Genomic DNA, 15,098 nt, shown 5'->3' with positions numbered 1-15,098 from the left:
AAGAAGAGCAAGGGCCATTTCTCACTTACTCACAATTTTGCGTCTTGTTAGAGAACATTGATGGTTCTGCTGGTAACAGGAAATTCTTCTTCACACAATATATGAATGGAGTAAACTTGCAGCTAGAATAATAACAGCAGAAACTACTAGATCAACTGGTTGCTGCAATGAAGAGACTTCAGGATTACTTCTGGAAAGATTAATTTAGGTTGGTCAATGGCCTTTCTCACCCATACTTATGACACTGCTCACTTGGTACATCATACCTGCTTCTCTCCATCACGTGACTGTACAAACACAGAGCTCTGGCTTAAGTATCCCATCCCTCTCATCAAGAGAGGTCTTTTATTACTTTTTGTACAATCAATTCCTGGCAAGAGCCTAATAGCAGAAACAATCCTGGTCAATGTGCATTTGCTGATCAAATCTGTTGGAAAATGCACAGTATTGGCAAAGTTGAAGAGTGCCAGAAAATTCTCTGGTTTATAAATGCTTTTTAAAAATTATTACTATTGAAAAGAAACACATGGCGAGACTCCAGACAGAGGAGTAAATACTTCTTTTGTGGTGGGTTTGTAGGGTGCTAGAATTCCTGTACCTGGAGGCAAATCCAACATTAAACTTGCTGGATGCAAGGTAAGCCATAAAAAGTTGGCATTCCCCAATTAACTGGCTTTTTGTGAAATGCAGACTAAAGCCAATAACACAAGACCTGTACTCCAGGAGTAGGTTGCCACAGCATCCCATTAAACTCTACATAACAAACAGTCACAGAAACATCTCCTCCTGTCCACCTCACTAGGAGCTGTGTAAGTCTCACAGCCAAAGGTGTGTGATGGTATGTCAAGTTTATCTACAAGAGCAGCTATGAGAAGCTGAGCAATTGAGTGCCATTAGGCTAAAAGTGTAAAGTGCAAAAACAGTAATTATTCTTAGAAAATTATGAATGAGTGTTAATTTTTTAGCATTTAGAAATAAATTGTTTAAACCCAATGTTTTGTTTTTACAAATTGTTCCTTGTTAAGCAGCCACTTTAATCAGTTTAACACTTGGCTAATAGAATCTCACGAGTTCTTTCCTGAACATGTCTCCAGTGAAAGAAGATTTGATCCATTGTTTTTATTTTATTATGTAATAAACTTGTTAGCAAAATTTAAGTTTAATGGGATTTTACGAGCAGCGGCAGCAAACAGACAAAAAGCTGAGAAGGTGCCAAGTCGATAAGACCGTTCTAAAGAAGCATAAATAGGAACAAAACTGCCAAAGCCAGGAAGTTGTGCTAAATTCACATGATTAATTCATTCGTCTCGGCTGCAGTATTGCACATAATTTGGGGAACCAAACTTTAGGAAGGATGACAAAAGCCTGGAGAGGGTGAAGATGAGTTTTACTAGAATTATAGCTGGAATGGTGGACTTCAGTTACACAGAGAGATAAGAGCAGCAGGAATTGTTCATGGTTAAGGGGAGATTTAAGAGAAGTGCTCAAAATATGAGGCTTTTGATAAATCAGGAGTAAGTTGATAGCCATCACTGATTTAAGATCATCATCGAAAGAAACTGAAGATTTTAAATAAAGCTATGTGTTGTATAATCTGGAATGTACTATCTTAATAAGGATTGGAACAAATCCATTAGTAACATTCAAAAGTGAACTGGATGGAGGAATATTTGTAAGGCTATGTGGAAACAAGAGGGGCATATAACATGAAATAAAATGGATTACCTCTTCAGAGAGTTGGCACAAGGGCTTTCGGTTGAATGACTGTCATCTACCTGTGATGTATAGATTCATACATTATTTTATGTTTATATTTATGATTTATCTTGGCTGAGCCCCTCTATGGATAGCAGAGCTGTTAAATATTACCATGATATGCCTTATCATCAGGGAAACCCTCTCATCATATTAGAAACTGTTTACTTATCGTTCCCCTGCCATCCCCAACACATCCCACTCCCCAACTGCCCAGAGTAAGATGCTACGCTCTGTTTACTGTCTCATGGCTCACTAAGTTACAACATTAGATGCACAATCTGTTTGATTCAAATTCATGAGCCACTGTTCATTTCCCCATTACACTTTTGCAGAGCACAATACATCGAGTCAGGACCTGTATAATTTTAGACTAGAATGCCCAGAAAGTTCTTAAAGAGATATTGTTAAGAATGCATACAAGAACCGTCATTCAACAAGATTGCATATTAGGGCAAGCGCAAACACGTGTCCCATGACTTTAATTAGAAGCACTGGAAAGATAGGTAATGAAGACCATGGCCACTATTTTCTAATATTTTATCCAGGAACCAGGACACAGGACAGAATAAAAAACTTCTGTCAAAATTCTTACAGCATAATAAGTTTCCTTTCCACTTACCTCTGCAGATGGTAACCAAGAGTGAAAGGTGGTACATGTTCCACTAAATGTGCTGCTTGTGGACGCCTTGACGTTCTAATGGGGAGCCTCTCTCATTATACAGAGTCCTATTCATGAGATCTCCTTTAATAGGAATAGAATAACTGCTCTGAAGCACACGGTTCCTCGCTGTGACTTTTATACATATCTCCAAATCAATACTGAGCAGTACTGATCTCAGGTTATCCATGTTATTTATTCATTTAGCCTTTGCAAATTCCCAAAGCCAAGATACTGCCTCCTCATTTGCTGAGTTTAAGATGATTAATCTGCCACTGTAGAGGGGACCCTGCTCAGTTCTGTGCAGTGCCATTGGTATTCTTCACAAGTGCATAAGGGGTTTGTACTGATGCCAGAGCAATGCAGACTGGCTTTGAAGGGGCCCAGGCTTACCCTGAACCTGTTTAGCAAGGGCCACTCTCACCGTGGTTTTTCCAAACCTGCCATTTCACAGATGGGCTTGTCACAAGAAATGCATTAGTGACTTCACGTGTTCTTTTTTCTCCCAAAATATATACATCTGTTTTATTAATAATTTGTCAAAGGTAATGATTTTGAAGAAGTTAATTTTCTTGTTACATTGAGCTTCTGACAATGTCATACAGCCCATAGGTGGAGATATTGAGTTCTACACCAACTTTTGTAGGACACAGATGTAATCGGTTCAGATCTTGCAACAAACTAAGAGTAACTTAACTAAGAGTAGTACCTCATCTCCACTGTGATCTCTACCATTGATCATTTGACATATCTCAGACAAAGTACAGACAAAAGTGGCAGTGAAATATATGAAACAACCCTTACCCTGAACCACATACTGGTAGAGGTAGCAAAGACACCAGGAGGTAGTTAGTGGCATTCAGATTAACATCACATGGTGAGCAGCAGTGTGAATTCAAATTCCATGCCAAAAACCCCACCATGAGTAAATGACGCAGAAGAAAAGAAAGTACTGAAGACCATTGAGTTTTCACTTAGACAGCATTACCACTTTAAAAATATACAGTCAGTGAGCAATTAAAACACAATTACAGACAGAGAGAGACTGCAACAACTGTGGAAATAGCAACAGGGCAAGCTTAGCACTCCAAAGACAAACCTTTACCAAGAAGCTGATAAGAAGAGCAGAGGAACTGTGTGGGCTAGGAGAAGAATGAAAAGCCAGCTGCATTTAAGAAAAGATAGAGTCCTTAGCAAAGGAGGATGTATAGAGAGCAAGAGCAGTCTCCAGGTGTAAAGTTAGATATCCCTGAGAGAAAAAACAGAGATTCTTTATGAAATTGTTGCAAAAGACCATAAAGGGAAGACACAGAGACCCCACCATCAAGGTTAAGCTCCACAAGATTATTCAGGGACAGCAGAATTGGGAAGATACTGCAGAATTTATTTAAGCTGGTAAGGAGCTAATTTATGGAAATACAATGTAGGAATCTAGCAGAAGAAGAAAAGTCAGGAGATACTAAAGAAAAGGACTCAGAAATGAAAATTCAGTTTCGATGGCAAGATTTATAAGGACCAAAGCCAGAAAACTTTATTTTTTAAAAATCATATGTAAAAAACTGCCTGGTGTTTTAGACCACAAAAGGCGAGAAAATGTCCACTTTTCCCGGTACAATGCCATCTCAGTCACTGGACGCTGGAGAACCTGAAAGAGTGGCTGGGAACCACCATTTTGATTACTAGAAAAGGTGGGAAATCCTTGAAAAAGATGAGAAAAATTGGTTGGCAATACAAGGATACAGTATTAGAATGAACAGGAAGTTGAAAGCAGTTAATCACTGCAGAACAGCAATAGAATTTAAAGCTTCACTGAATCATTTAATACAGTATTAGTGTAATACAAAATGTAAATATAAAAACAAAGAAATACTGTGCAAAGCATGGCTAACTCTACAGTAATTGAAATTAAAATAGCATATATGGTTGCAAAAATATGTGCTTAAGGAACAGCAGATTTCAAGCAGCATTTTATCATCAAGAATTAAGAAGATCAATAAGAATAAATAATAAAAGAGATAATATTTCTAAAAAGATTCTAGGTCAGCCAAGAACCATACGGAACACAAGATTGGACATTTTGAAAGCGACAATTCTTAAGATACTATATTGCCTCAAAATGAAGCAATAAGTCTGAAGTTGAGCAGGTGAATACACTATTATATTCAATGGGTCTGATTGTGGATGATGGTATTAATCAATAGAACATAAAAGACAGTACAGTTACCGTTGAAAGTGTGTGAAAGGCTTTTGGTAATTACTTCAGTTTAAGAACAAATGTCCGATCAGGCAGACATAGCGTGGATTCATGAAAGGCAGGTCATGTTTAACTAATTTACTGGAATTATTTGAGGATATTACAAATGCGGTGGACAACAGGGAACTGATAGATGTGGTGTATTTGGATTTCAGAAGGCATTTGACAAGGTGCTGCACGATAAAAATGCACAGCATTACCGGTAATCTATTAGCATGGATAGAAGATTGGTTAATTAACAGAAAGCAAAGAGTGGTGAGTGGGCAGGTAGGTGGAGCTGGGTCCACGAAAAGATCAGCCATGATCTTATTGAATGATGGACCAGGCTTAACAGGCCAGATGGCCTACTCCTGCTCCTATTTCTTATGTTCTTATCTAAATAAAATCTTTGAAACAGCAAGATTTAACAGAGTTCAGCCTCCAAGGTAATCTGAGCACAACTTAATTAAAATATCTAAACATTAGTGGAAAATTGAATATCGAGCTTTGAAATCAAAATTCATAAGAGACAGAATTGTTGTTGGAATAATTGATGGAATGTTGTCAGATTTCTTACATTCCAAACAAAAATCTTTACTTTAGGGAAAGCTATTCAAACTGTGTTCTCCCAATTGTTCACATCCCCAAGCTGTTCAGCTACCTGCAAGCTAATCATATCATTGTTGGCAGGCAGAAGGTGCCTTTGTCATCAATAACTGGTCACTAGTCCACAGACCAATCAGCTACATGTTGCCAGCCAAATCTTTATTTGTACACAGTTCCTGGCTCCACCTATAACTAGATGTGCACTACAGCTTGAACAAGCAGCTGTGTAAACAGTATTTACAAAGTATATCAGGTGCAATCCTTCAACAATCCTTGGTTCTTAAACCAGTTCTTTCACTTTTCAATCCACAATAAAAAATACCAAACAAAAAAAGACACAGTTTTCATAAAGTTTGCACATATTCGACATATGTCCAAATACGGATATTGTGTAACTTGAAAAGAAACTGTGAGCATATAGTGCTCTAATGAAATTGCTAATTTTGTTGGTATTCTGTGATTTAGAATTTAAGAAAATTTGGCAAAAGCAAAGGTCAATTAACTTTGTACCTTCCACAGAATGTGTACTTTCTATTTTTACTGTCAAATCAGTTGTGGGTAGGTTCTGTTAAAATGCAATCAAGTTAGTCTTCAGAATGTCCATCTATCCAGATCTCCACAAGCAAACTCTGATCACCTCCATGAACAACATTCCTCCTATTCTTCGGCACAGGCAACATCAGATAGAACCAACACTAACACAACACAGGAGAACATTTGGCCCATCAAGTCTGCTTGGCATCCACTGAAATATTTGAGGATCACAGCCCATTACTACTTTCATTCCTTTCCCAGCGGAAATCTATTCAGCTCTTTTTTGAAATAGCAAATTGGCTCAGCCTCAATTATTTTGCAAGAGCCTTTTTAACTTCAAATAACGCTGATCTTGTTAATATTGATCTTGCCTAGCACTCGCCCTGTGCGATGTAACCTGTATGCCTCTATCCAAGTGTTTTTTTCACCCTATGATCTATGTGCCCTTGCTTACTAATGATTTATCTGTACTGCTCGTAAACAAAGCTTTTCACTGTACTTAGGTACACGTGACAATAAATCAAATCAAATATACTATTCCAAGGAGAGATAAGTTTCTTTCAATTTCTGGTGTCATTTGTAATTTTAAATCAGTGACGCCTAATTCTTTGTTCTAGGTAGTTGGTATAGGTCAGTGGTTCTCAAACTGTTTGGTTCATGGAGCACTTCAATACGGCAAAAGATTCCATGGATCACCCAACGATTCTATTTCACCTATTTTCACTTGCTACCACAAATGAACCTCATCACAATTAATAGGAGCTTATGAAAACTGCAGATATTTCACTATTTGTTTGCTACTAAATGGAATAAATTTATGTGTATTAATTTGAAAGTGAAAATATTAACTTAAATAAATAAATGATTCATTCAAAAGAATAGGCCTGTTCACATTATAAACATTAATAACACAAGGGTGGGAGCCCTTCCTACATCTAGTGACATGACGCAGACAAGGCATGTGTTTCTATCTGTTTCAATGGCCAGTTTTTCCTAGACGTTATAGTTATAGGAAGAATATTATCAAGCTGGAGAGGGTTCAGAAGAGATTTACCAGATGTTGCCAGGTATGGAGGGTTGGCTGGGGACTTGTTTCACTGCAGCGTAGGAGGTTGAGAGGTGACCTTATAGAAGTTTATAAAATAATGACAGGTATAGATAGGGTTAATGGTAGTTGTCTTTTCCCTAGGGTGGGCGATTTCAAGACTAGGGGGCACATTTTTAAGGTGAGAGGAGAGAGATTTAAAAAAGACATTGGGACATTTTCTTTTACATAACGGGTGGTATGTATGTGGAATGAACTTCCTGAGGAAGTGGAGGAGTGTGAGTACAGTTACAACATTTAAAAGATATTTGGATAAGTACATGAATAGGAAAGGTTTGGAGGGATATTGGGCCAGGGGCAGGCAGATAGGACTAGTTTAGTTTGGGATTATGGACTGGTTGGACCAAAGGATCTGTTTCCATGCTGTATGGCTATATGAGTCTGTAACAGGTTGCCAGCCTCTTGCCAGAGGTCATAGTTGGGGAGCACTATGCCACATTGAGCATGGATGACCAAGGGCATCTCCCACTCTTACCATCTGCCAAAGGTGCTTTGAAAGTGAATCTACCCATTTAGCCATGTTACAAACATCCATGTCCAATCAAGCCCTGGAGCAGGATTCAAACACAGGGCTTCTGGCTCTGAGGCAGGGCACTGCCACCGGCACCTCCACCATACTACAGGAAAACACACCATTACAATAATGTTTCTGAGAAATTAATACTTAACTCATAAGCAAACTAATCAAACAAAAACAACAGTAAAATTAAAAAAAAACAAAGAACTATGAATGCTGGAAATCAGAAATTGCTGGTGAAACTCAGCAGGTCTGGCAGCATCTGTGGAGAGAAAGCAGTGTTAACGTTCTTCAGAAGAGTGTAGGATAGGTCTGGTTTATTGATCTTCTTCTTTGACATTGCCTCGGGGTTGAGCATGGCTTGCTTCCATTCTGGGGGGAGGGGGAGTGGTTCTGTGTTGGTGGAATAGCCCAAACCTGGAGCCACATCTTTTTTAAAGCTTGTACCATACCCAACAGCCACTTTGATTGAGCAGCATCATGACAGTCCTGGGAATGAGGGCCTATTCTCTCGTATGGCCTCAGTGGTTGTATTTTGGGCCAGCAGTCAGACTATCTGCAGGGCTTCCACGGACAATTAGTACTCGATGGACTACTCTTTGAGAAACATTACTCTAGGTTGACTGATGACAGCTTCAAATATAAATTTTATACAGCTGTTATCCTATTCTTAAAATAGGTTTTGAAAATTGAATAAAGGGTAAAAATTTTTCTTAAAAGAATTGCATTTCTGGCCAGGATCCAGAGTTAGATTGTGTTTATACGAGGCTTATTTCACTTTGAAGTTGGGCCAGGTAAAATGCTAAAGGAAGGGAACACAAGGGAAGACATTATGCTGTAACTCCTAAAACATTAGCAAGGCTTTCCAAGTGGTTCCACCCCTCACTGATGACCAGCTTGACAAACCGAGTGGAAGAAGAAGGATGAAGTAAACAGAAAGCACAAAACATAGGTTATCACCGAGCCAACAGCACCAACAGAGGGAAGGCAGCCCGGAAGCCACACCTCAAGGAAGGGACTTTATGAACACACACTTACCTCAGACTTCAGCAAGAGAAAACAGAAGTCTTGCTTCCCAGACACTGCTCCTTTCATACACTCTGAGACACGAATCAACTAAGACTGTGCCATTGCTATGAATAGTTCATTCTTTTTGACTTTTATTTTAAGCTGCATTTTCCTGCACCTCCTGCTAAACTGACAACATTTTATTACAATTCCCAAACCTGGGAGAGCTGTTGTTTCTTTAAACATTTAAAACAGTTCACAACAGTTGAAACGGAGACTACAAATTAGAAAAGCACAGAGGGCAGGAGGGGGATTAGGGAAGAAAACAATGATAGATATTAGATTTTCAAAAACTGGTAACCCTAACCTGATTGTACAATACGTTTGTCATTAGCAAGATGAGGATAGAATATAATATCAGATGAAAAGAAAGGGACTCCTAAACAAGCAGGATTCAATGCCAAAAGCCAACAAGAAACATACACTTGGAAGTTCTCAAAACTGCTTTTGACAAAATCCTCAGCTGAAGTTAAAATTCAATTCAATGGGGATATTACGTATAATTGAATAATAACATTGAAAAGAAAGAAAGTTAGAACAGAAGTCTAAATTTAATTAAAAGCAACGTACTGTAGATGCTGGAAATCAGAAATAAAACTAGAAAGTGCTGGAGAAACTCATTCCAAAGAAGAGTCACATCGCAAACCGTTAACTGTTAATCTCTTCATTAATGCTGCCAGACCTGCTGAGTTTCTCCAATCCTGTGTTTTTATCTTTAATTTGAATTAACTCATGTTAAAAGTCTCCCAATGCATTCAAATTATCAGTGAGCCCCATCACAAGCACAACATTGTTCATTCATCAAACTCCCATTAAACATTTTAATGGAAAAGAACACAAATGAGTTGAGGAACCAACTTGGATCTCAGGGATAGTCACTTTCTGCCTGAATGTATCTAACAGTAAAACTGAGACCAAAAGTGATTCTAATTGTTCATGACATTCTTTACTTCCATTCAAACTCTTCATGAGCCGATTTCATCAAGAAAGATCTGTTTGTCAAATATATGGTTCAATAATTTCTGCACTCCTAAAAGGTGTATCTTCCTAAGAGAAGCACTCTCAAATACAGTCACACAGAAGGGTTTTATGATTGTAAATCCACTCAAAATTATTTTAATTTTCTGAAATAGTATAATCATATATCCCCTTGGCTATCACATCTGTACACTCTTCCCTCTAATTCAACCAATTGTTTACTCTTGGTTAGTAACTGTTTCAATGTCCATATCATAAATCTTCATAGGAATTATTTAATTAACTGGCTTTTCCCTAAAGTCTGTAATTAGTTTTTGTCTTGTTTTCATTCAGCTTAAGAGAAACAGGCAAGTCCTTCGTAGTGTGTAATATTTCATTTAAATGCCTGTGGCACCAACGAGTTTAAAGCTCCAACCAACTCACAACAAAACTGCTTGGATTTATTTAACACTTTAGGATCATAAAATAAGTCAAGATGCTTCACAAAGTATGATCAGACAAAACCTGATATTTTTGTTAGTGGCAGAGGAGGCTTTATTCTTTTTGGTTTAGAGGTCCATAACCAGGAGACATAGACTTAGAGAGAATTTGAAGGGCAATCTTTTTACCCAGTGATCGATATGGATTCTGCACGCATTGTTTGAAAAGGTGTTAGATGCAGAAACCTTCAGGATATTTTCAAAGTATAGATGCTTGACAGTCAGTGCAAATATGATGGGCCAAATGGCTTCCTCCATGTTTTAAACTTTGATGAATCCAGGGTCTAAAATGTGTACGATGGTTTTACTCCTATTACTGCCTTCGTGTTGATAAGTTCAGTCTTCTTCTAATCTTTTAAATTCAAGTGCAATCCTATACCATAGGCATTGATATTCTCAACAAACAAAAGGTAACTGAGACTCAGGTCTTCCAATGGAATTACTTGGCAAGTGCGGTATTAATGGAAATCTGTTAGACAGATCAGGTTCTTGCACGTATTTCTCTTCAAATACTCGGGTCTGAGCAACACTGTGATTTCAAAGCAATATGATGCAGAGGTCAAGCAGGGAAGCAGGAAGAACCAGAAAAAAAGGTCCAGCATATCCCAAGAAGAAGGCTCATCACCACTTACCGAAGGGCAGTGAGGGGTAGGCAATAAAGGCAACCCAGAGATGAGACCTTAATTTAGCATTTAATGAATGCAAGGCCGCAGCGTGAATCCATGAGACCCATTACAAAAAGTTACCCAAACGAGTCATTTCACTCAATGAAAGACACAGGGAGGCAGTGGAGATATCACAGGATAATGAATTCTCCAATAGCTTCCATTTGCAAATTGGCTCAGCACAGCAAAGAGAGTGTTACTTTCCAAGAGAGTAATGACTACGGCTGGAATGTGAGACTAAATTAGAAAAATCTTGCACAGGAATGATTTGGTCCTGAAAGATTCTCTGATTCACTAAACGCTTTTGACATTGCTATTGGGAGAAGGAAGGTGAGATAAGAATAAAGTCCTGGACCCCACACTCACATTGTTCAACTAGTAACCTCAACATAATGTATCAAATAAGAACACACTGCTCATGTGAATACTGCGATTCCCTCAAAGATGACATTACCAAAATGCAGTCTTGAGAGACTGTGCTTCAGCACACACCTTTCATTAGTAGTTAATGCCAAGCATCATGGGTAGAATGTCTTCCACATCCCAGAGGAGCAGAATATCCATATAGGAGCAGAATTATGTTGTTCGGCCCATTGAGTCCACTCCACCATTTGATCATGGCTGATGGGTAATGCATCAGCATCGATAGAAGATTGGTTAACTAACAGAAAGCAAAGAGTGGGGATAAATAGGTGTTTTTTCGGTTGGTGATCAGTGGCTAGTGGTGTGCCTCAGGGATCAGTGTTGGGACCACAATTGTTTCCTATTTACATAGATGATATAGAGTTGGGGATCAATGGTAGTGTGTCAAAGTTCACAGATGAAACTAAGATGAGCGGTAGAGCTAAATTGGAAAGAACACTGAAAGTCTGCAGAGGGACGTAGATAGATTAAGTGAATGGGCAAGGATCTGGCAGATGGAGTACAATGTTGGTAAATGAGACATCATTCGTTTTGGTAGGAATAACAGCAAAATGGACTATTATTTAAATGGTGAAAAATTGCAGCATGCTGCCATGCAGACAGACCTCAGTGTCCTTGTGCATGAATCACAAAAGGTTGGTTTGCAGGTACAGCAGGTAATTAAGAAGGCAAATGGAATGTTGCCCTTCATTGCTAGAGGAATTGGGTTTAAAAATAGGGAGATTATGCTGCAGCTGTTTAGGGTGCTGGTGAGGCCACACCTAGAGCACTGTGTACGGTTTTGGTCTCCTTACTTGAGAAAGGGTGTACTGACATTGGAAGGGGTACAGAGGAGGTTCAGTAGGTTGATTCCAGAATTGAGAGGGTTGGTTTATAAGGAGAGATTGAGTAGACTGGCACTGTACTCACTGGAACTTAGAAGAATGATGGGGGATCTTATAGAAACATATAGAATCATGAAGGGAATAGATAGGATAGAAGCAGGGAGGTTGTTTCCATTGGTGGGTGAAGCTAGAACTAAGGGACATAGCCGCAAAACAAGGGGGAACAGATTTTGGACTGGGTTGAGGAGGAACTTCTTCACCCAAAGGGTTGTGAATCTGTAGAATTCCCTGCCCAGTGAAGCAGCTAAGGCTACCTCATTAAATGTTTTTAAGGCATAGATAGATTTTTTTGAACAGTAAAGTTCAAAAAAGGAATTAAGAGTTATGGCAAGCGGGCAGGTAAGTGGAGCGGAGTCCACCAAAAGATCATCCATGATCTTATTAAATGGCAGAGCAGGCCTACTGGGTCAGACGGCCTACTCCTGCTCCTATTTCTTATGTTCTTATATGTTCCTTAACCCCATTCTCTTGCTGTCTCCCTGTAACCTGTGATTCCTTCTCTAATCAAAAACCTGTTTACCTCTGTCTTAAATACACTCAACAACTTAGTTTCCACAGTCTTCTGTGGAAATCAGTTCCATTCATTCACCGCCCTCCAGCTGAAGAAATTCTTCCTTATCTCAGCCTTAAAGGGTCATCCCATCACTCTGAGGCTGTGCCCTCGGGTCCTACTCTCTCCTACTAATGGAAACATCTTCTCCACATCCATTCTATCCAGGCCTTTCAGTATTCTGTAAGTTTCAATCAGATTCCCACTTATCCTTCTAAACTCCACTGAGTGCAGACCCAGAGTCCTCAACTGCTCCTCATATGACAAGCCCTTCATCCTGGGAATTATTCTTGTAAACTTCCTCTGGACCCCCTCCAAGGCCAGCACATCCTTCCTAGATAAGAGTCCCAAAACTGTTCACAACATTCCAAATGCAGTCTGACCATAGTCTTATACAGCCTCAGCAGTACATCCCTGCTTTTGTATTCTAGCCCTCTTGAATGAATGCTAATATTGCTTTTACCTTCCTAACTACCAACTGAACCTGCATGTAAATCTTAAAAGAATCCTGAACTAGGAATCCCAAGTCCCCTTGTATTTCAGATTTCCAAAGCCTTTTCCCACTTAGAAAATAGTCTACGACTCTATTCTTCCTATCAAAAGTGCATAACCTCACACTTTCCCGCATTGTACTCCATCTGTCACGTTTTTGCCCATTGTCCTAACCTATCCTCCATCATCCAAGTAAACACTTTGTATATATAGCTGTAAATAAAACGTATGCAAAAAAGTGTTTCTGGGACCCTCCCAGTATGCAGAAGCCTTTTATATGCCAAAACATTTAGCATGGCACTTGTTGCTTACAGCTTCCTACCCTACTAATTGAAGAAAGCAAATAAACAGTCTAGGTGGCGTAATTGTCATCGGACTAGTAAACCAGATCACCAGGTTAATGCTGTAGGGACATGGGTTCAAGTCTCATCACTGCAGAGATAGTGAAATGTGAATTCAGCAAAAATCTGGAATAAAAAGCCCACCTAATGGTGACTGTGTAACCACCGTCATTTGTCATAGAAACCTATCTGGTTCACTAATGTCCTTTTGTCCACGTGACTCCAATCCCATAGCAATGTATTTGACTCTTACCTCCCATGTTGGTGATTAGGGTTGGGCAATAATTGTGGCCTGGCCAGTTACACCAGTAGGTTGGCCTCAGTTACACTTTTCCTGTTTATACTAGTCCTCGGTTAGAAAGATCATTAGAGATATCAGAAGATAGTTGCCCCTGCGCTTTTGCAAGTTACCCAAACCCTGGTAAGGATCACATGCTCAAGGTACCAGGAGACCATTTAAACAGACATTTATTTTGATTGGTTCTGATTTCGATGTTGTTAAGCAATTTAACTGTTTCAAACCAGATCTAGGTGGTCTTTTCAGGCCGTGCATTCTCCTGGATACAGGCCTATGAGTTTACTTACTCCATTTAGGTCTAATGGAACTCTTTTGCTGTCTCGAGTTCACGTATCGGCAGCAACTACAATGGCTTGCCAGCCTGGATCCTGAAGAAAATTTTAACCGTTTGGCCAAGACTTGGCTTTGTTTTGGGATTTTGCTGTGGACTGACTTAGAGTCCTTCTGTTCTGGATATGCCCTGAGTGAGGCCTTCACTCAAATGATGTCGGACTGGAAAAGGTGTCCACTTCCATCGGAATATCCTGCAACTCATATGCTCCACTTGCCGCATTTTCCAATGATAAAGCCAATTATAGCGCTTGTTTGAAGTCCAGTTGGGCTTCAACTATAGGCATTTTTGCATGGTTACATCATTAACTCCACATACCAAACAGTCTCTCAGTATCTCACTTAGGGTTAAACCAAAATCACATGCATCTGCCTGTCATCTTAACCTTGTCAAAATTCCGATATGGATTCCCCTGGTTCTCGAATTGCTGAGTAAAGCCAATAGTGTCTCAGAATTAGAGGAAGCTTGGGGTCGTAATATTCCTTAATTAAATCCGACAACTCTTGGAAGGCTTTAGTATCTGGTGCCTCTGGAAAAGTTAGGCTCTTAATAACTGATAAAGCTGCGGGTCCACAAGCTATCAGGAGAATTACACATTGCTTTTCATCTGTCCCAATATCATTTGCCCAGAAAAAATAATGCATTCTTTCCATGTACTGGGCCCAGTCTTTGACAGTAGGATCGAACGAGTCAAGCTTCCCAAATAATGCCATGATGCCAGAAATACCAACTCAAAGATGACTGTTGCAAGCAAGTTTCTTCAGGAGCATGCTTTTCTCTCGTCACCACCGAAATAACTCCACAGAGGCCAGTATCCTGTCAACAAGTCACCCGTTATTTACACATGGAGAGTCTTTGACACTGATCCAGCTCCCTCAGTGCCAGCCCTCAGAATGAGCAGGATGTCTTATGTCAGCCAGGGCTCCCTGATTGGACCAGATTAACAGCCCCAATCAGGGAACTCATATTCTATGAGGTGTACCTGGCTTACCTTGTTACAATCACAAAAAAATTAATTAGCACAATCAAATCCATGAGATTAAAGGGCCAAGGTTACATGGATATGAAATTAACTAAGTGACAGAAATCACAGTAATGAATGAAAGCTTTTCAGATTGAGGAAATGTGTGTAATGGCGTGCCTCAGCACCACTGTCTTTTTTTATATACACATTAATG

Source organism: Rhincodon typus, chromosome 24 (genome assembly GCF_021869965.1).
Source record: "Rhincodon typus isolate 14 chromosome 24, sRhiTyp1.1, whole genome shotgun sequence".
NCBI classification, from domain to species: Eukaryota; Metazoa; Chordata; class Chondrichthyes; order Orectolobiformes; family Rhincodontidae; genus Rhincodon; species Rhincodon typus.
The sequence above is the reverse complement of the archived record's forward strand: the minus strand, read 5'-3'. Positions refer to the sequence as shown.